The following is a 22,275-nucleotide window of genomic DNA, read 5'->3' on the forward strand; positions in this document are numbered from 1 at the left end:
GCCCAGAGTTCTATGGCTACTAAGTACCTAAGGCTAAATTTGAACCTAGCTCTTTTTAACTCATCATGCATGACAGCCATTATGCTGTGTTGCCTCAAGAAAGACATAGTACAAGAAGGAAGTCCTCATCATGTCAATCAGCAAAAATTGCTACGGAAGAGCTGACCTGAAGGCTGGCTGTAGGCACAACAACCCATCAAATAAAGGGTTACCTAGAGAACAGGAAGAATAAACTGCTTTGGTGGCATTAAGAGTAAATATGTAATCTCAATCCCATTAATTTTCAAATTTAAGTCACTAGATAGACACACAGAGGTTAAGAGTAAGTAATTTCTAACAGGCCCAGAGGGCCAAGGCTGCTGGTTACTTTAGAATCATAGATTTCCAGCTGCAGTGGACCTCAGAAGTCATCTATTCCAATTCCCTTATTTTACAGTAAGGAAACCGAGGCCCAGATAGATTAAATGACTTGCTTAATATAGGTAATGAGGGACTGAGCAAGGATTTGAACCAGATTCTAAGGTTCCATATAACTTGCTGTGAATCAATGAAGCACCATGAAGTTAAGTAAAACAAAACTGCAACCACTACTATTTGTAAGAAACCATCTCAGAGCCCTCACCCCCAAAGTCTACAGACATTGTTCCATGTTTATGACAATAGCAATTGCACTGAGATGGTGATCTTGAAAAAGAGGCCTTCTGTCTTTCGCCCTATAGTTGAATTTCCCTTAAAAGAAAGCATAGGACTTATCTATACGAAAATATTTTAGCAGCCCCTTTTGCAGTGACAAAGAATTGGAAAGTAAGGAGGCGCTAATCAACCGGAGAATGGCTTAACAACTGTCATACAGGAATATAATGGAAAACTATTGTGCCATAACATGGTAAAAGGGCCAGTTTCAGAAAAACCTTGGAAGAATTATATGAACTGATACAAAATTAAGTGAGCAGACCCAGAAGAATAATTTGTATAATAACAGCTACATTGCAAAGACAAAACAACTCTGAAAGACTTAAGAAGTCTAATCAATGTAATGACCAACCAAGATTTCAGAAGACCAATGATGAAGCATGCTACCCATTTACTGACAGAGAGGTGATGACACAAGATATGAAATGAGACATACATTTTTGCACATGACCAATACAACAATTTGTTTTGACTATGCAAACTCACTAGAGCAGTCAGGTTTTTCTTTGTTTTTTTTTTTCCCCCATAATGTGTGGGTAGGAGGGGAAGATAATAAAATAGAAGTAGGAAATTTGCTGGACAGAGCTCCAGGACAAACCTGAATATAGATAGCATCTAATCTCATTTTATTTACTTATTTATTATTGTTTATCTGCTACTTTTTAAAACCAAATCACTATAAAGGGGCACAATCTCTAACCAGCTAGATACTTCTCTGTGCTTTCCCGATTTGTTATTTGATTTTGTTCAAATGTTACAAGCTAACGGCTTCCTGCTATATAATTATCTCTAACAGGTAAAGCCACCAGGAAGTCTATAATTACCTATTCAGAGTCTTCCAGGATATGCCCATTTTTCTAAGCTCTCTACAAGGTAGGATTTGCAACAGCTGATTCTCATAAAGTAACAGCTAATACAAAAGATAAAACAAAGCAGGAAAGAGGGAAAAGCTGGTGGTGCTAGCAGGCTAGACTTTACAATTCCAATTGTATCTCTTTCTCTTCCTAAACAAGTACTTAACCTTCATATCTTGTGGTTCTTCCAATTCTAAAATAGTGTTAAGGGTTGCTACCTATTAACTTTTTGAGAGAAAACTGCCATGAACACAGTAGGTACTTAATAAAAAATTTTAAAAATGAATATAAACAGGAATAGACAAACTAGCCAACAACACTCCACAACTCAATGGTTCTTGGAGCCCCATCAAGTAAACCTACCTACAAACATTATTTTCTGCCAAATTGCTATTCTAAACGCTTGAATTTTTTTAAAACCGAGTCACTCCTACATTCTTTCATTTCACAAAGCCTAATTGGCTACGATTTCTGCAAATAGTCTTCATAATTTCTTTAAAAAAAAAATAACTTAAAATGTAAGGATCTCCCAGAGGGATTCAGAGCTTAAAAATCCTTGGGGGAGGTGTGTGGGTGCTGAAACAAATGGGATTTCAGCTTTAGGAATGAAAGGAGACTCTGCCCTATAAAGAGCAGGTGGACTAATCCTTTGGAAGGGTTAAATTTCCCAGGGACCATGTGGCTAACTGACATCAATGGTAAAGATACTAGCTGACTGCATATCTTTGGAGTCCTTCAGTATTTCCAAAAAAGCCAAGTATTCCAAACAGTTTGTATGTCACCCTTAAGAATTTCACTGTCAGCTCCCAGGAAGAGAATACTATACTATTATGCCATAGATATTAAACTAGTCAAATTAATGCATCTATAGTGGTATCATGGTTAATATTCTCTCATTCAAATTTGAAAGGGCCAGAAAAAGGGTGTTGTTTCTGCCGAAGTTTCTATCTAGCCAACATCTAGAACATTGCTTTGAACACAGTAGCTACTCTATAAACATTTTTAATGAATTGTTAATCCCATTTTCTGGGCCTTGGGAATAATTTGATTTGGGAAAAAACAAAAACAAAACATTGCATTAGCAACTATCCTAGAAAACCCAGGTACTGCTCCTCCTATGACTCACAAAGTTTAAAAGAAAAAAAAAAGTGAGACCCACAAGTGGAAACAAAGAAAGGTACTATTATAATGAGGCAGCATGGCATGCTAAGAATGCAATCAAGAAACTTCTATTTTCCTCCCAGCTCAACCATCAATTCACTATGCAACCTTTTGCAATTTACTTCACATCCCTTGTCTTCAATTTCTTCATTTGTAAAATGACAGGGTTAAACAAGAAAATCTTTAAGGTCCTCTCTAGCTCTGACATTCTATGATTCCACAGATAAGCAATTATAAGAAATCATGATAATACTATGGCAAATTCTTTCTGGAAAAGGTTAAATTTATTACCAAAATACCTCAGAAGACCATTCGGTGCATTAAAGTTCTCAGAACTTTACATAATGAAACAACCATGGTAGTCATCCACTTCTGTCTTTCACCCACAAATCTCAGTCTTTAAAATCCTGTTAGATAATTTAGAATAAGAAATAGCTCGGCTTGGCATTGTGAACTTTCAGTCCTTCAGTTTTAAGCCTGGCCCTGACTACCAACTGATTGTATGATTTGGGTAAGCCACTTTGGCTTTCCTCTGGCTTCATCTCCCTCCCCATGTGTAGGATGGGGTGTTAAGCTAAGTACACACAGAGCTTTTGTAAAGCATGACTAATCAAAAGCAACAACAGAAAAACTCTTTGCAAATACAAAAGAAGTACAGAACACAAAATAATTGCCAGAAAAAGAGCAGCTTAAGTTAACAATAGTGGTGCAAACTAATTCAAGGTGTTCGTAGGTACAATTTGAAGGGGAAAGAAGAAATCAGTTTTGAACAGCTAAAATGGGATGTTTAGGAAGATGAGAATCTTAGAGTCACGATTTTATGTTAAACCTACTCGAGCGCAGGGAAATGTTCCCACCTTCAATAACTATACATAATATGCTGCTGCTTAGCACGAGTCACATAACACTGTTGTACACAGACAGGAGGAATGCATGGAGGACTGGGGTCAAAGAACACGAAGAACCTTCTGCTTCTCCATGTTCTACCACCAAGAGCTGTGCCACTCTTCAATAAATAAACACTTGATCCCCAGGCACAGATCTTCCTGCCTCACACCATTTCCCTATGCCTGGAATGCCCTCTTCAAACCCCTCATTTCTACATGATGAAACCCAACCCAGCCCTCAAAATGCAGTTGAAAGGCCATCTTCTCCTTGGAGTCCTTCCTAATTGCCCAAATGGAAATGAACATTCATTCCTCAGACCTTAGATCTTACTCTGCGCCCCTCTTATGTTCTTATCATATATCTTGGTGTACTGAAAAGAGAGCTGAATTTGGAGTTAAACAACCCAGGTTCCTGATATTTGTTAGCTGTGTAACCTTATGCAAGTCACTTTACCTACACAAAGACAAATTTCCTTATCAATAAAACAGATAATAATATTTATACTTATCTCCCTTATAGTGTTATAAAGTACTTTGTCAACATCAAAGTACTTTAACACATAGATTATTATTGTATTGTATTCTATATTTATTGTCTCATGTTGTATATACACATACATATCACACTCCCTACCCTAAAGCTCCATGAGAGTACAGACACCATTATTTGTCTTTGTAATATATTTTTCCCAGTGCTTGGCATACATAATCTATTGTATATCAGTGATGTCAACTCAAATAGAAATGGTCCTTGCCAGCCACGTATTGACTTAGAAAACCACAAATTAACATTATCTGTGTTGCTTCCATTTCTACTTATTTTGTTAAATATTTTCCAATCACACTTACTCTGGTTCTACTGCATTCAGCAGTTTTGCAGGATGTGAGTTTGACACTTCTGTTGTGCATAATAGGTACTAAATAAATGATATCTATACAAAGAACGTGAAATAATTTTCTCAAACTAAGAAGGCAAGAAAATTCCATTTTTGCATTTGAGGGCACGATTTGCTTACTTTTCTGTGCCTATGGTGCCTTTGGATCTACCTTTTCATTAAGTATCTTATTTGAAATCAAAGGTTCCATATGAATTGGGATGACCTCTGAAGAGCAGGTGTATAGAATAGGCAAAAGAAATGAACATATTCAGTTCTTTGTCGATTATCCACCAGCATAAACATTTTAACTTAGGGGCAATATTGAGTGAGGAAATAATAATAATAATAGCTGATATGCAGATAGTAGTACACCAAGGTTTACAAATTGCTTTCCATTTACACTCTATCCAAGTCAGACTTCACAGCAACGATACAGAACCACACAGGCATTTTGACAATTATCATCTATGTTGTTATTATTGCCTTCCTGATACACATCTTTGTCAAGAAAACCCCAAAAGAGGTCATGAAGAGTCAGGCACAACTAAAAACGAGTGCTTTATACATGAACTCATCTATAGTGGCTCTGCCTGCTTATTACCTGTATAATAACATGGGGCAAGTCACTTAACATTTCTGTGCCATCTTTAAAATCATGGTGACTGCACTAGATGATCTCTGAGAGTTCATCCAGCTCTAAATCCTAAGCTTACCAAAACAAGTTGAAATTTTCACATTATAAAGTCCAACTCAAAATAGGTCATTTGACTTAGCATTAAGAATTAAAACCCAATGGGTTTTCCCCCCAGTCATTCAAATAAGCATTCTACTTTAACAATTTGCCTGACATCTCAACAGAGTCAGTTCACTTAGAAAGAAGCACCCTCACAGACAGAGAAAAGTCCCCAAGATGGGCACCAAAAGCTCATCTGCAACTTAGTTGGTTTGGGTTTTGTTTTGTTTTTGAAAACACAGCTCAGGCCAGAAAAGTCTATTTAATAATTGAGGTACCTGGAAGATAGCAAAAAGAATAATATCGAACTTAACTACCACATGTAAAAATATTTCTATGGAGAAAAATGAATTGAGGATTCCAAATCCCTGAGATTACAGGAGAGGGTAGCAAGAATAATGGAATCAGAGAATGTTAAAACTGGGACAGGTTTTTGAGCTCAACCTCATCATTTTACAAAATTAAAAAACAAAGTCAAGAGAAGTAATTTTCCTAAGTTAACGATAGCTCTAGGAGGAGAACACAGGCCTGTTTTGTTCCCCAGTCTGGTACTCCATCCCCACACCACTCTGCTTCTAAGGCGGGGGTTCTTAACTTGAGGTTTGTGAAATTTTTTAAAAGTATTTTGAAAACTGTATTTTGATATAATTAACTAATTTCCCTTTGTAATACTATATATTTTATTTTGTGCATTTAAAAACACTGGTCCTAAAAAGGTGTCCTTGCAGACCATGGGGAAGGGGGAGGTGTCCGTGATAAAAAAAATGTTAAAAACCCTTGTTCTAAGGAATTCATCCCCCCTCCCTCCTGTATGTCACTTCTCCCTTGCCATTCACCGCTACTGAGGAGAACAATACTCTACTCCATCCCTCCCCAAGCTAATGCTGAGATTCAGTAAGAAGAAATCCCCTCTTTTCCCCTATCCATGAAGTCTGTCCCTTCAGTACTATAGTTCTTACAGAAGTGGACTTCCAAATCTTCAGCTCCAAGAGGACCAAGTGCTGTCTTCCTATGTAAAGAAAGCGAGTGTATAAGCCAAGTACTATCTCTCTATGTATCTTTGGCGTGCATATTTTTCTCTTTTCTATAAGGCTTTCCCTGACCCCTCCAGCCTGAAGTGATCTCTCCCTATCCTTGAGTCCTATATCTTTTTGTTTGTCTCTTATGGCCCTTATCACGCTTTTCTTGCATATACCTTAATTTCTCCCCTAGATCATATAGCTGGAGAGCAGGGGCTGCGTCTTATTCATATCTCTATATCTACCCTGGTGCACTGAGCACAATGCCTTTTATATAAAAGAGGCTCAATAAATTATGTTTACTGAATGAAAGTGTGTACATCTGCACCTACAAGGAATGCCCCAGCTAGCTTAGGTTCAAGGTCAGAATTGTTGGCTGACCTGAAATGATTTCAGTCGAAGTCAATCAGAATTCAACAACCATGAAAACTTGTGTTGAGAGATTACTCATCCCCAGAAGCTCAGGAAGACTTTTCCCTGGAGGTGAGATGACTGATGATGACAGGTAGATTAGTTTTTTTTTCTCAAGGTTGAAGTCTTATTTTGTAATTTAATAGGTTACTGCCAATGGTGGGGGGGAATTAGAATCCCCTCAGTGACCCCACTTAGTGTAGGGAGAGAAGTGCTGATAATAATAATAGCTTTGACGTAGCCTTTCAAAGTTTTCAAAGTATTTTACATATGTATCTATTATTCACTAGTCAGCCTTAGAACCCTGTGAGGTGGCTGCTATTAATATTCTTGGTTTACAAACGGAGAAACTGAGGTTGATAATAAGGGCTAGTGATAGTAGCTAGCATTCATATAGCACATTTGTAAAGCACTTTATGATCATTATCTCATTTTGCCTTCACAACAACCCTAGGAGGCAGGCGTTGTTATCATCGTCATTTTACAAACAAAGAAACCAAGGCTGACAATGGTTAGGTGAGTTGCCTCAGATCACATAGCTAAGTTAGCAAGTGTCCCAGGCAGGATTTGATTCTAGGTCTTCCTGACTCCAAGTCTAGAACCCCATCGGTGATGCCACTCGGCTACCTTACCTAGCTGATGATGAGCACGGGTCTTTTCCCCACCCCAACTTAGTTAACAATCTGAAGTTCAAAGACAGGGATCACAGACAACTCTCAGGGGGCAGAGGTGCAGTCCTGGCAGCAATTACTGCCATTGTCTGTATAACCAATAAAGAAAGAAGAGCCCATAAATCTTAGGAATGCAGAGGAACTTAAGTGACCATTCCATTTCCATCTCTCACTAGGATTAGACCCGTACTGATTGATGGCTTCATTTTCCAGTTTTCATAGCTGTCAACCCTTTAAGAGTCGACAGTATCTTAGCTGACAGTTATCAGCTAAGAATCCTATGTGTTAAAAGTTGTGAACTTCATAATGTGGTCGATAGATACCATGGAAAACATGAGGCAATTCCAATATACATATACATACATACATACATATGCATAAAATAAGCTTGGGTGAATGAGTGCTCTCTTGAGCAGGTGGGTACAAGGCAGCCAGCCATCTTAGCACTTGTAAAAATGGTCTTAGTTACGATTTTGAACGGGAGCTGTGGAGGGTGGATTTCCAACAACATCCTATCCTTCCAACCTACTTATACCTTACCCACCCCCACCCCCCATCATGTAATCTGTGATCTAGTGACACTGGCCTCCTTGCTGTTCCTTGAAGTTCCATCTCCAGACTCTGGGAGTTTTCTCCGGCTGTCCTTCATGCAAGCAAGGCTGAATAATGAATAAGAGTAAGAATAATCTCAGCCTCCTTGCTTCCTTCAAGTCCCAACTAAAATTTCATGCCTTCCCTCTATTGATTACTTCTTAATTATTCTGTATGTAGCTTGTTTGTACATAGTGGTTTGACTGTTGTCTCTGTCATTAGACTGGGAGCTTCTTGAGAGCCGGGACTCTCAACTTTCTTTATCTCCCCAGTGCAAAGCACAGGGCCTGGCTCAGAGTAGGTACTTAATAAATGTCTGCTGACTGGCATCCCTAAAGCACCAATGCTTGACTGCCCAATCATCCTTAGACAGGTTCAGAAAACTAGATGGTCACTGCAGAGCTCTGATAATAGCAGAAAGGTTTCCAATCAAGCAAAGACTGGCCCACATTGGTGCTGCAGACATGACCTCTGGGAAGTAGATTTTCCCCTACCCTTTACATACACTCTTAACATGAGACATCTGCACATCAACAAGTCCCATACAGTTTTCTGTAAAGAGAGGAGTGATTCATTATTTGGAGTGTGTGTGTGTGTGTGTGTGTGTGTGTGTGTGTGTGTGTGCGTGCGCGCGCGCACGCGTGTGTGTTGGGGGTAGTAATTAATAAGACTTCTCACCAACCTTGGTTCTATAATCTTTCTTCTAAAGTGTTCAAAATCCATTATTAAGTATGTTAAAATTTTAAATATTCTGATCCAAGTTAACTACTGCATAAGAAATTGGGATGTCATGTAAAAGAATGGTATACAGAAGCAGCTGGAGGCTACCATTTCCAGCTGATATTAAAATGACTGTGCCTGCTTAACCTGTGGAGATGACAATTGATGTCAGCCAAGCTATGTATGAATGTATGTGTGTGTGTGTATATATGTGTGTGTGTGTGTGTGTGTGTGTGTGTGTGTGTGTGTGTATAAATGTATATATATATAAAATATGAAAATTACTGATAAATCTTGTTTCAATGCATCATAAAAACCCACAGCTTACACCTAAGGGAATCTCTTACAATGTGCCACCCTTGAAAACATCTGCCTACATGGTCTTGAATTCCTTATATTGCTCATTTCTCTGAGCCAGATTCTCCACATAAAATCTAGGGCAAATGCCCATATCCACTCCTATTTTAATCACCAGAGTCATATAACATAACATCTCTTATTGCTATAACGTTACAAAAAAATCTTACATTTCATTCAACTCCCTCAAGAAACATTTATCAAAATGCCTACTATATGCAAGGCACTATGCCAGGTAAACAGATTTAAAAGAAAAATACCCCTGACTCTTAATAATGAGTTTACAGTCTACTAAGAAGGAATATGAAATATACACAAAAAAAGGAGCCTTTGATAAGATGAAAGAAGTCTATACAAAGCACTCTAAGATAGTCTAAAGTGAAAGATCTTGCTTTCAGTTGGTGGGAAGAGGTAATCTTCATCGAGGAGGTGACACAATATCTGGGGCCTTGAGGATTTCAAGCAGTGGAAATGAAAGAGTGTACTAAAGGCATAAATAACATTCTTCACACATGCACTCAAGGAACGACTAGCTAGTAGTCAAGTTGGCTGGAATGTAGAATGATTGGTGAGTTATGAAAAATAAGGCTCAAGTAAAATGGTGGATTTTGTGAGGGGCTTTGAATGCTAGGCTAAGAAATTTACATTTTATCCTATAATGGTGAATATAAAAGTGGCTACTGAATTTTGAAACGAATTAAATATTGAACATTCAATGGTTACAGAAGGTCTTTAGGCAAGAGAGTGATGAGGTCAGACCTGTGTATTAGAAAGAGCTATGAAAAGGAGAGATCATAGTCGTGCACCCTAGGGATGAGAAAGTAAAGCCAGGAAGGCAATTCATGAGGCTACTGTCAAATATTGTCAGCAAAAAGTCCTAGCCTGGGGTAGAAGCAGCAGCATGAGTGAGTGCCCGTGGAATTTGGGCTAACACTGTACAAGAGTCAAAGGACAGAGGGAGCTGAAACCCTTTACAAATGTACCAGCCTAGGACAGGCACACCAATCACGAGTGGACTAGAGAAGGGTGAACACAAATGAGTGGCATTCTTTTTATGAATATATACTGCACTTGGGGACTCCTCAGGTGTTTTCTCAGTTTCTTTCCCAAATCCCCCACCCCTCCATTGCCCTTTGGGAGAGGCAGTTTTGTTCCATCAGATGGCGTTGGATGCATTCACAGAAAACCTCAAATTCTAGGGGCTCCAGAGACTTACTAGACAAAGGTTTATGAGGACAAAGAAGATGATTCTATTTGACAAGCATTTATTAAGCATTGGCCATGTTCCAGACACTGTGCTAGCCACTAGAGATACAAGAGTCCTTGCCCTCAAGAAGCTTGCTTTTACTTGAAATATGTACATACAAAATAAATACGAAGTTATTATTTGAGGGGGGCACTCAGCATTGGGAAAGGGTCAAAAAGATATCACTTAAGGAGGGAGCATTTAAGTTGTGTTAAGTTCAGTTTCCTCATCTTTAAAATGAAGTTATTAGACTAAATGGTCTTGGGACAGCTAGGTGGCACAGTGAGTAGAGCACCAGTACAGGAGTCACGAGGACCTCATTTCAAATCCAGCCTCAGATACTTGACACAATTACTAGCTGTGTGACCTTGGGCAAGTCACTTAACCCCAACTGCCCTACTCCCCCCCCAAAAAAACTAAACTAGACTAAATGGTCTTTAATACTCTACATCTATATGATCCTAAGTAAATGTATATTTATGTGATAAATATGTACTTAAATATACAATGATTATATTTATATGATACATATATAATACATAAAAGTAAATATATGTAAAATGTATATGTATATACATATGTAAATACACAAATATATACATTTAAATAGACAAATATATATTATATATATAAAAATACACAAACATAAATACTTAAAAGTAAATGGAAACTACTTTCCAGGGGACAGGGAAAATGCTAACAAGTAAGGGGAATCAGAAAAGGCATTACATTGGGGGTAGTGCCTAAGCTGAGTCTTGCAGAGAGCTAGAGACTCCAAGAGATGGAGGTAAAGCGGGGGAGGAGAGGGGACAACATTCCAGGCATGAGGAACAGCCTGTGCCAAGGCACATGAGACAGGATGTGGAATGCCATGTATTGGATACAGCAAGGCCACTTTGGCTGGAATGTAGAAAGTGGGAGTCATGTGGATTCAGCCTGCAAAGTTAGACTAAAGCCAGACTAGACTGTACTGATTTGAATACAAGCTAATTCTGACTGCATGTGGTAAATAATTAATGTTGTTTTTCAATATTTAGATGTATATGTACACACATACATATATGCACATGTATGTATTACATATTTATTTGTTATATATTAATATATTAGCACTATACATTAGTAATAATGTATATTTATATCTATGTTACACAAATTTTAAAAATTTTGATAGAAAGAACACTGGATCTGGAGTCAGATAACATTGGTTTGATTCCTGAATCTAAACTCAACACCTGTGAGACCTTATACAAGTCATTTTTCCACTGTCTAATCCTCAGTTTCTTCAACTATAAAATGAGGAGGTTGAATTCAATCCCTTCTACTTTTAAATCTGTATTCCTCAGAATAATATATAGCCTCACTACAGCCCTGGGAGGTAGGTGCTGTTACTGACCCCATTTCACACATGAAGAAACTAAGGCAGAAGTGAAGAGTGACTCACTCAGGGTCACACAAGGTAGTAAGTACCTGAGGCTGCTTTTAAAACTCAAGTCTTCCAACTTCAGGACCAGAGCTCTATCCACTGTGCCACCTGGCTGCCTCTATTAAGAAATTCTTTCTAACCCTGCCCCTGCCTAGTCCTTTCCTTCACCCTACCTAGGACATGTTGTGCTCAGTAGCATCATGGATGCCTCTGTAATAAGCCAACACAACAGCTGGTGGAGAAATCCTTTGGGCCCTTTCTGGTAACAATTCAAATCAATACAACAAGCACGTTTAAGTATCTACTCTGTGTAGAACACTGAATAATCTTCTGTGTAATTAATCTTATGCTACATTTCCTAAAGTAATTATAGTCTATGGTAATTATGTGGATGGTATTGGTCAGGGAGTGGCTGACTATCAGACATAGCTGATCTTCCAGCCTCTGAATATAGTAACTCAACTGAAGAACATTCCTCCGGAAATACGGAAATACCCACACTTTATCTCAGTTACCTTTTAGAGGGTGACAAACCAGCAGATTAGTGCTTCAGTTTAGACATACTCAGCTGGGAAGCCCTTATCACTGAATCACAATGTTTGAGACAATGGACTTTGGAGGTAGGTGTGCCACACAGAAGGTCCTATGCATGACAGCACTTACATGGTGGAACACTGAGATTGGAAGTTCTTGAAAATTAATTTAACTTTTCAGATAAATGTGAAGTTTTTGCCAGGGCTAACCTACAATGGAATCAGGCCTGAAGTCAGGAAGGTTCAAATCCAGCCTCAGACGCTTACCAGCTGTGTGACCTCAGACAGGTCACTTAACTGTTTGACTTGCTTTCTTTATCTATAAAATAAGCTGGAGAGGAACTGGCAAACCATTCCAGTATCTTCACCAAGAAAATCCCAAATGGAGCTGCAGAGAGTTGGACACAACTGAAATGGCTGAACGACAACAAAAACACTACAATGGGTTATACTACCTGGACAGCAAAATAAATCAAAACAAACATTATTTGAAACAAGTTTATCATATTATCAGTAACTCCAGAAACAGAGATAAGTGGCTTCCTACAAGGACTGCTTTCATTGAACCTGAGTTTACAGTAAACAGCACCTTCTGCAGCACATGTTTTCTGACTGTGGTTCCTGGAGGTGGAGCACAATTCTAAAAGTCTGTTCTCCTCTAAGGCTATGGTGACTCTTATTTGTATATAAAGCCAATTCTCTACATATGAAAGTGACAGACTTTAGCAGTATATTAAAAATTTTAAAAAGGGAGATGACATTACATTTGCCTTCCTACTCTCCTAGGATGGGATTCCCCCATCAATTTGCCTGCCTACACCAATAACAGGGCCCCACTGGGTTCGATTTGCCTGTTCATTTCATATATGAGACAGTTAGGAAGTATTTCAAGAAAATATATGCAATTTGTTAGCTTAGAATTACAGCTAGGTGGCGCAGTGGATAGAGTGCCAGGCCTAGAGTCAGGAAAACTTTTATCTTCTCGAGTTCATGGTTACTAGCTGTGTGACCCTGGGCAAGTTGCTTAATCTTGTTTGACTCAGATTTCTCCCCTATAAAATAAGCGGGAGAAGAAAATGGCAAACCACTTCAGTATCTTTGCCAAGAAAACCCCAAATGGGGTTTTTCTTTTCTAGTTGTCTCATGTAACTATCTTTACCTTCTAATCTGTGATTTTATTAATACAGGTAGGTATGCCTTCCAATGGGGATAGACTGAAACCCAACGATCTTTTTTCATTCTGTGCAATTCTTGTCCATGTGCTCCCGTAAATATTCCCCACAGGGGTCTGCCCAACAACACGTTGACTGCGTACACCTTGTGGTCAATGTGTGACTGCCATAGGATGTCATTTTTGAAAAACATCCTGTTCCCTTCTCATAGATTCATCAAGGAGGACATGTTTTCTTGATATATATGTATAGATTAGTTTCAAAGATTTTACAGAGATAGAAAAGGAGACATGTGGTAGTTATTTTTATTGGTAGTAATGATAGTTATTGGTATTTTCCTACTAGCAATTTTGGATGTAATGATAAGGTTCAAGATTTTTCCAAGAGATGGTTTAGTCCAGGGGTGGGAACCTGCAGCCTCGAGGCCATGTGTGGCCCTCTAGATCCTCAAGTGTGGCCCTATGACTGAATCCAAACTTCACAGAACAAATCCCCTTAATAAAAGGATTTGTTCTGTGAGACTTGAACTCAAAGTCAAAAGGCCGCACCCCAAAGGCCTAGAAGGCCACATGTAGCCTGGAGGCCACAGGTTCCCCACCCCTAATCTAGTTGAATGGTTCTCAAACTTTTTGATCAAAGGCCCCTTCATACTCTTAATATTTATTGAAGGCTCCCCAAAGAGCTTTTTGTTCATGTGGGTTATATCTATTGACACTTACTGTATTACAAATTAGAAACATCTTAGTATTATCACGAAAATATTTTTTATATCATGGACCTCCCGAAAGAGCCTAGAGGACTTCCACACTTTGAAAACTTCCAGTCTTGTCTATTAGACATGACAAAGAAATTTCTAGATTCTTTAAGTTAATCATTCAACAGAGTGCTTAGTTTCTTTTTTAAGCGTTTTATTTGCCTTTAAACACAAAAATTATATTTTAAAACACTAATGAACTAGGAACAGACTGTTAAGGTTCTATGATGATGAGACACACTTCCTTTGAAGTTTTTAATATCTCCATTACCAGGATTCTAAATACAGCAATAGAACACAGTGTCACACACCAGGTATTTGACAATATTTTCTCTGCTTAACTCCTGGGTCCTTAAAGGACTAAACCAGAAAGCTCTATCTTATAGTTTAAGTACAGAAACTGGGGAGAGAGGGAGGTTAAGCTCTATTTTTAAAAAAGTTGTTCTGTTACATTAATAAAAATTATTGTAAGTAGACTGGTTCTCTCCTAACCTACCAGCATATTTTTATGAGTGGATTTTAGTCACGTAGGTTTCTTTGTATCAGAATGATGCTATAAGCAAATCCTTTTAATTGTTCAGACTGACTCAAGGGTCTGAAAATAACAAATGTGGAGCTTGGAGCTAGATTCAGCTCTAAATCCTATGATTTATCTGGTCCAACCCACTTATTTTGCAAATTGGGAAACAGGCCCAGAGAGGTTAAGTGATTTTTTTCCCCAAGGTCACAGAACCAGTTAGTGACATATTCAAAAACAGAACCCATCTCCTGACAGAGTCCAGCGCTTTCTTCTATACAAAGCTTGTTTGTACAGGGCATGATTTTTTTCCTCCCAAAATAAAAAAATAATGCATAAATAGAACTTATAAATAGAAGGGCCCCTAGAGATAGGAAAATAAAATTTAGATGGATAGTTTCATAAGATTTAGAGCTCAAAGGGGTTTTAGAAATCGACTATTTCAAATTCTTCATTTTCAGGACAGAAAAATGAAGCCCAGAGTTGTGACCAGCCCAAAGTCTCATAAGTGGTAAAGAGCAGAGTTGGGACTGAATCTATGTGCTAGGGTCCCCAGTACAATGCCCTTTCCTCTACATAATGACCCACAGAAGTTAATCAATTTTTCTCTTAGGCAAGGTCAGACAGCTATCTGATAACTCTTCAAGACACCTCTGCATTTTTCAGGGTTCAAGCTAATTGTGTAAGAAGTGAGATAGATAATATATCAACTAAGGAAGACTCCAAAGTACACTCTGTCCCTTATCACTCTGTGGGCTACCCTTGAAACTTAAAATGTTATGAGAGAGGGACTCTGATTATCTGATCCTCCCCAGAAGCAGCATTGGGAGGCTCTTCCCTAAAAATATCCCTGAAACCACTTTTAAAGTCTGTGTGGTAGAACTGGTCCTGCTCCTTCCTAAGGCTTTACACTGGGAGTGGGGAAGGAAATAAAAATGGAAGCATATCATATCCAACCTCCTTAGTCACTGTGTCCCACCTCCAATCTCAAATTCAAGAACATCAAGAGAGTAAAGGCCATGTTGGTAGGACCATGGCTGCGCCTCCTAAAGAAAACTTCCTAACAATGAAAATGATCTAAATATGGAATGGGTGGCCTTGCCGAGTGGTGTGGCCCCTAACACTGTAAGTGTTCGGAGAGAGACTGGAGGATCATTTGTCAGAAGTTTTGCAGCAGAGCTCTAAATTTCCTCCAGCTCTATGATGCTATTCTGAAGAAGAACGACAAAAAAAAAAAAAATACTTGATACTCTCACAATAGTCTTCAGGATTGTTGTTTGGGACAATGAATCTCTAAGGGAAAAGGAAAACATTAAACACCTAGCAACTGCCTAGAGATCATTTAAAAGGTTCAGCCAAGGCCTGGCCTGCCTCAAAATAGCATGAAGTAGCTTCATCCTCCTTTTTTATCTGGCCTCAAATTTCATGGGGCCTGGATTAAAATACATAAATGGTGTCTGGGTGAGGGGGGTGGTCTTCTCCCATTAAAATGGATTGATTTATCAGATTAGCTTTTTATTGCTTTAAAGAAAGGAGAAATCTAGGCATAAATTTCAAAGAAGGAGAAGGAGACAAGAGAAAGTGACAAACCCTAGGCAGTCAAGAAGTTTCAGGGAAGGAGTTGGGTTGGTATGTGTGGGGCAGGGATTGCAGATTGAGAATAGCTGGCTTGAGGTTGCCAACGGGAGGAGAGCCAAAACATGGAAGAACATGGAAGCCAAAAGCACCTACTTCACAATTTTGCCTCAAACCAGCCCCAGTAGCCCATATTAAAAGACAGATCATTTCTACTTAGAGTTACATTATTCTATTCGGTGCCTGTTCTTATTTCTCCAAAGCATGAAAAATGATTCAAAATGATTTTTTACAACTAAATAAATTGCTCTTTTAGAAATCTTCAGAAAACTGTAAGCTCTTTAAGGACAAGGAACTTGCTTTATATAGTTTTGTATCTTCCATAGTTTTAAGCACAGCTCTGGTACCCAAAGTTGCTCAAAACAGTATTTGGTAAATGAAAAGTAAAGTGTTTCTTGACTCTTAGCATGTGTATACTAACAAAAAAGCAGCTTGGAGTGGTAGACAGAGTGCTAGTCTAGAAGTCAAGAAAACCTGGGTTCAAGTTTCACCTCTGTTACTGTGAGCAAATTACCCTTTCTAAGGCCATAAAGTGATGTATGGGTTCTAATTTGAAGAAATCAAAGATCGATGCTATACGGATGGATGTACACTCACATTCTGCTTAGCTAGAAGCAATATAGCAGAGATTGAAAAGTGTACTTCCATAAAGGTCTTTGGTGATGTGTTTCTTTGCTGTTTTTTGTCTTTGTAGTCATTTAAAAAAAGATAACTTCGAACAATTAAATATATCCATGGTAAGTAAATAGCTCATTTTTTTCCCTAAGTAATTATTCTCTGATTTGAAAAAAAATATATATACATAATCTTGGAGAGCTATTGTTTTCTTGTGACAAATACAATATGTGCACAGAGAAAGAAAAATACTTAGCAAATGGAACAAATCATTTGTTAAAAACTAAGAAAGTTCTTTTATTTCAGAGCATTTTTTATATTAATAAGATGCCCATGTTTTAAAATAATAACATGTTTTCACAAGAAAAAACTGTTCCTGCTACTTTCTTTCTAAAATTTTTACAATACACCAAATAGAATACAGTTGTAACAGCTATACAATGCAGCATGGTTTAGTGGATAGAAAGGGACCTTGGAGTCAGGAAATCCTGAGTTCAAATTCTATCTCTGACAAATACCAGATGTGTGATATTAAGAGAAGCAATTTAATTTCTCAGTGTTCTAGACAAGTTTCTAAATTACCAAGAAGGTGCCAGACTGCCATTCATAAACGGAATCTCCTAATCCTGGAATTCCTTCTATCAATGAAATCTTAAGTCCAGTCCCTATCCTTTTTTACTCTTTATAAAGTGCTTCTCCATCCCCTGCTCCACCCCTCTCCCTAGAACAATCCCGTGAAGTAGGTAGTTCAAGGATCATCATCACCTCCATTTTACAGATAGAAAATATAAGGCTTGTCCATGTTCTTATGACTAAAAAGCAGCAGGTCTATGATTAGAACCCAGGTATCCTAACATAGGTCCAGTGATCTTTCTACTAGGCCATGTTGATCTCTTATAGAACTCCCTGGGTGTTGGAGAAGAACATTTCTAAGGTCCTTACTAGGTCTGAAATGCTATAATTCTCACCCTTTGAGTCCATGAGTACAACACTTTGGCCAGCTATAGGGGACATGCACACAGAGCTATACACTCTTGCTTTAAGGTCTCCTTTTTCATTTCCAAGAAGGAGCTAAACCACACAACCATCTCGGGAACAGTGGCTCTTTTACAGATATGAGTCAGAGATAGATGCCAGTAAACAGCTCCAAGAGCTCTGAGAAGAGGCTCCTAACAGCATGTCCTGTAAAATCTATTTGAGAGGTTTAAGTTGGCTTCCCCTGTGGTCACTTTCCCCTTATAATCATCACAAATGATTGAATGGGTCAACTGTTAAAGCTTCCCTTTAGACGAAACCTTTTTATATATCTTCCCCTATTATAATTTTTTCTCATGTAAACCTCCATTCAGCTTGAAAATTTGAAAAAAAAAACCTCCTTAAAAGCAGAAAAGTCTTGAATGAATAGAGGACACAAGAATTCTGAAGTAGAAATTCTGTCTTAGCATTCTGGGTTTAACTAACGTTTTAAAGGCTAGAGAAGGCAATCATACAAGAAGAAATGCTTTGTTTCCTCTAAGAATATATGGTCAAAAACACTAAGAAATAGGCAATACCGAATTTATTATTTTCTTAGTCTAAGGACAAAATTTGTGACAAGACTACTTTTATACATTGTTTTGCCTTTTTCCAATTTGACCAAAAATTCAATTAAATTTGATTTCCAATGTGATTCAAATTCATTTTGAACACCTATTTTTAATAATAAATGATAAAAGAACACTTAACTGTATGAAAAAAATTGAAGAGGCCCAAATGTGCATCACAATAGCTTGACATCCCATATTTCACAAAATTTCAGAAGGTAGAAGCAGACAGTAAAAGAAAGAGCCCTGGCTTTGGAGTTAGAGAATCTGAGTTCAAATACTATCTTTGCTCCTTTACACCTGGGTGACCTTGGGTAAGTAATTTCACATTTGGCCCTGGTGTTCTCATCTATTTAATAAGGGGGTTGGCCTACTTGATCTGAGGTTCCACCCATTTCTAGATTCTAAAACCATGAAAAAGAACTACTCAAAATTGCCTTCAAAATGTGCAGCATTCACTCTGCACCCTTCCAATAAAACTTCTTGGCTATTTAACAAAACAAATAACAAACTTACTTCAAATTAATTTCAATACTTATTCAGAGTCTTTTCAAACAAGCAAAATTGACACTTTTCCTCCCAGGGGAATAGCAATTTTTAAAACTGCCTTCTATGAGCAAATTTCAAGCTGAGTAGTTTGTATCATAAGCACATCTTTTACTTGGTATTATCATTTCTAATCTCTCATCCAATAAGCCTCCAATTTAAAATAAAGCACTCTAAAATCTAAAGTGAAATAAATAATTTCACTTATATAACTTAATAAATGGTAAACAGTGGAAAAACTATCCTTTGATATTTGGTATGCTTTCATATTTTATATGATCAAATGAAACAAAACCTCACTTCAATGATTTGGCCATATTAAGGGAAAAATACTCCACCCCTCATATAATAATCAATACCGGCATTCCTTCAAAAATGCCCTATCATTGGACTTCTCAATACATACCTTCAGGTTTCTACTTTCTTTGAAAACATACCTTGTTTCGTGGGTTAAAGGATACCCTACTGCCACTGAATTTCTATTAAAATTGTACTATATTTTCAAAAGGGTATTAAAGACAAAGGCCCAGCAGATCCACTATCTCCAGAGCAATGTTCAAACTTGAGGAAAACCCAAGGAAATACTGCTGTTTTGACAGCCTCAAAAATTTCAAGCAGTGGAAAGAATACAAGGCTAGGATTAGAAGATCTGAGTTCTAATCCTATCAGTCAGTAAATAAACATTTTTTGGTGCTTGCTATATGCAAGTAACAGAAAGTAGACCAGCATACCTGCATCATTGGGTGTATAGAGGGGAGGAGGATGTAAGAACATTGGAAAGGAAGGAAGCAACCAAGTTATAAAGAACTTTAAAAGACAAACAAAGGATTTTATATTTGATCCTAGAGACAACTGGGAGCCAATGGAGTTTATTGAGTAAGGGAGTGACATAGTCAAACCTACGCTTAGAAAAATCACTTTGGCAGCCAAGTAGAAAATGGATTGGCGTGAGAAATCAATTAGAAAGCTATTGCAACAGCACACACAAGAAGTGATGAAGGGCTGAACTACAGTGACAGAATAGAAAGAAGAGAATGTATAAAATAGATTTTTAAAGGTAGAAATGACAAGATCAGGCAATGGATTAGATATGTAGGCCAAATATGCTTGAGAAATCATGGATGACAATGAGGTTCTAAGCCTGGGAGTGTGAGGGGATGGTGGTGCCCTCGGTGATATTAGAGAAGTCTGGTAGAGGGGAGGGTTTTGGGGAAAAGATTAGGCCATTATCTTCAGCATTCTCTGGGTCATAATTTCCTCATCTAAGAAAGGTCCAACTTAGACATTTGTAAAACAGACCAGATGATTTCCTAAGGTCCTCTCTTACTTTGAAATAATGATTCTAAGTAATTCCAAATGTTTCAGAATTCAAATTCCTTATTCCTTAAACAAGTTTTGGGGTTTTAAAAATATTTAATATTTCCATTCTTAGAATTATCCATATCCAATTATCCATTAATATTCCATTCTCAGAATATTAATATTTAATATTTCCATTCTTGACAATATTCAATGGTCTGTCGGTTTGGGTGGGGAAGGGGAATGAGGTGGAAAAGTAAATCAAACTTCCCCAACGCTTTAAGAAGCTACCTCAGTTCTACAATATGGAGAACTGAAGGACTCCATACAAACAATGCCAAAGTCAAGGCATAGACTCTACACCAAAGCCCCTACATTTCTTCAGGGACAGCATTTACACAGAAAGAATTTCCCTTAGGAAGCAGAAATCTGGCTCTATCTAAAACCAAATGGACAAAGTAGACACGAAAAGGAATAAAATCTAGTCCCTCCCTTCAAGCAGCTAACATTCTAATAAAAAAGAGGTAAGCTCCTTGAGGGCAGGGGCTGTTCTTTGTATTTGGCATTCAGCACAGTTCCTGGCACATACTAAGTGCTTAATAAATACTGAATAACAAATAGTGATAATAAGAAACAACTCCATTCAATAGATGTTAAGGTTCTCCAGATGTACCCATTTTTTGACAGCACCAAATTGAGTCTACCAAGCTCCAGAATCCTACTGGACTTCCTCGATGAGACGGTCTCTTGAGAGCTGGATATAGCAATCCACACAGGAAAACCAAGTATATAAAGAATGCATACAGCCCAGATTATGATATGCAATATGACAAGCAGCTCATTAAGTTGAATAGCACTTGTGAAACTGCAGAATACTTTCAATGATCCTAAGCTTCTCTCTGCTGCTAAGGCCCTTTTTGCCTAGTAAAAGTTACATGTCTTTGGAGCAAAGTGGATGAAAGATAAATCTAAAATGTGGACAAGCCAAAGGAAAATGGAAATGACTGCAGAACATATGACTTTTATGTGAGATATGACACAAAAGATATACTCATCAACTCAACTGGATCAGATTAGACTACACCCTTGGGTTCTAAAAAACCAGAAGATGTGATTGTTGAGCCACTGTCAGTGATATTCAACAGTCATGGAAAACGGAAGAGATACCACAAGATTGGGAAGGGCAAGTGGGGTTCCACTTTTCATAAAATAGACAAGAATAGAATCTGCAACCAATAGGCCAGTGAGCTTGACTTTGATTCCTTGGAAAATTCCAGAGTGGATCATTAAAGAAATGGCTGGCAAACACCTAAAAAGGAAGTGATGATTACAAGGTCTAAGAATGGTTTCATGATGAATATATTCTGCCAGACTAACCACATTCCCCTTGTTTATAATCTTATTAAACTAGTGAGGGGAATACTATGAATAACGTTTACTGAGATTTCAGCTCTTGATAAAGGAGCTCATTCTATTCTTGTGAAGAAGAGGAAAGATGTTGATTAGACAATAATACAGTCAGATGGATTCATAACTGGTTAGATGGCTGAACTTGGGAGTAGTTATTAATGACTCAATGTCAATGCGACAAGAGGTCTCTTGTGGAGTACCCCATGGATTTGTACTTTGCCCTGTGCTGTTTAACATTTTTTATCAATGAAATAGATAAAGGCATAAAGGTATGCTCATCAAATTTGTACCAAGGTTGGGAAGGATAGCTAACACAGTAGATGACAGAGTGAGGAACCAAAAGGATCTCAAAAGCCTAGAAAATTGGGCTGAATCTAATAAGATGAAATTCAATAGTGATAAATGTAAAGTTTTGAACTTTGGTACAAAAAATCAAGTTCATAAGTATCACTAAGGGGAAAGCATAAATAGGCATCAGCTGTTCTGAAAAAAGATCTGGGGGTATTAGTGGGCTGCAAGCTCAATGAATAAGCAGAGGGATATTTCAGCCAAAATGATCTTGGG

The 22,275-nt window shown here is 37.9% G+C and overlaps 1 protein-coding gene across 1 annotated transcript in view; it reads right to left on the bottom strand.

Annotated features, from left to right (window-relative positions):
• Positions 1-22,275, bottom strand: part of ACTN2 (actinin alpha 2) — a 96,658-nt gene that overhangs the window by 54,941 nt on the left and 19,442 nt on the right. The gene's annotated exons all lie outside the window — the stretch shown is intronic.

Source organism: Trichosurus vulpecula, chromosome 4, assembly GCF_011100635.1.
Source record: "Trichosurus vulpecula isolate mTriVul1 chromosome 4, mTriVul1.pri, whole genome shotgun sequence".
NCBI classification, from domain to species: Eukaryota; Metazoa; Chordata; class Mammalia; order Diprotodontia; family Phalangeridae; genus Trichosurus; species Trichosurus vulpecula.